Raw genomic sequence first — 869 nt, 5'->3', positions numbered from 1 at the left:
TTTACATTCCCACCAAGAGTGCAAGAGGGTCCCCTATTATCCACACCCTCTCAGCATTTGTGGTTTGTAGATTTTCTGATGATGCCCATTCTAACTGGTGTGAGGTGATACCTCATTGTAGTTTTGATTTGCATTTCTCTAATAATCAGTGATGTGGAACACCTTTTCATGTGCTTCTTGGCCATCTGTATGTCTTCTTTGCAGAAATGTCTGTTTAGGTCTTCTGCCCATTTTTGGATTGGGTTGTTTGCTTCTTTAATATTGAGATGCATGAGCTGTTTATATATATTGGAGATTAATCCTTTCCCCATTGATTCTTTTACAAATATTTTCTCCCATTCTGAGGGTTGTCTTTTTGTCTTGTTTATGGTTTCCTTTGCTGTGCAAATGCTTTGAAGTTTCATTAGGTCCTATTTTTTTATTTTTGTTTTTATTTCCATTACTCTAGGAGGTGGATCAAAAAATATCTTGCTGTAATTTATGTCAAAGAGTGTTCTTCCTATGTTTTCCTCGAAGAGTTTTATAGTGTCTGGTCTTACATTTAGGTCTTTAATCCATTTTGAGTTTATTTTTGTGTATGGTGTTAGGGAGTGTTCTAATTTCATTCTTTTACATGTAACTGTCCAGTTTTCCCATCACCACTTATTGAAGAGGCGGTCTTTTCTCCATTGTGTATCCTTGTCTCCTTTGTCATAGATTAGTTGACCATAGGTGTGTGGATTTATCTCTTGGCTTTCTGTCTTGTTCCATTGATCTATGTTTCTCTTTCTGTGCCAGTACAATATTGTCTTGATTACTGTACCTTTGTAGTATAGTGTGAAGTCAGGTAGTCTGATGCCTCCAGCTCTGTTTTTACCCTCAAGACTGCT

The sequence above is a fragment of the Lipotes vexillifer genome, unplaced genomic scaffold (genome assembly GCF_000442215.2).
Source record: "Lipotes vexillifer unplaced genomic scaffold, Lipotes_vexillifer_v1.1 scaffold295, whole genome shotgun sequence".
NCBI lineage: Eukaryota > Metazoa > Chordata > Mammalia > Artiodactyla > Lipotidae > Lipotes > Lipotes vexillifer.
Note: the sequence above shows the minus strand (reverse complement) of the source record.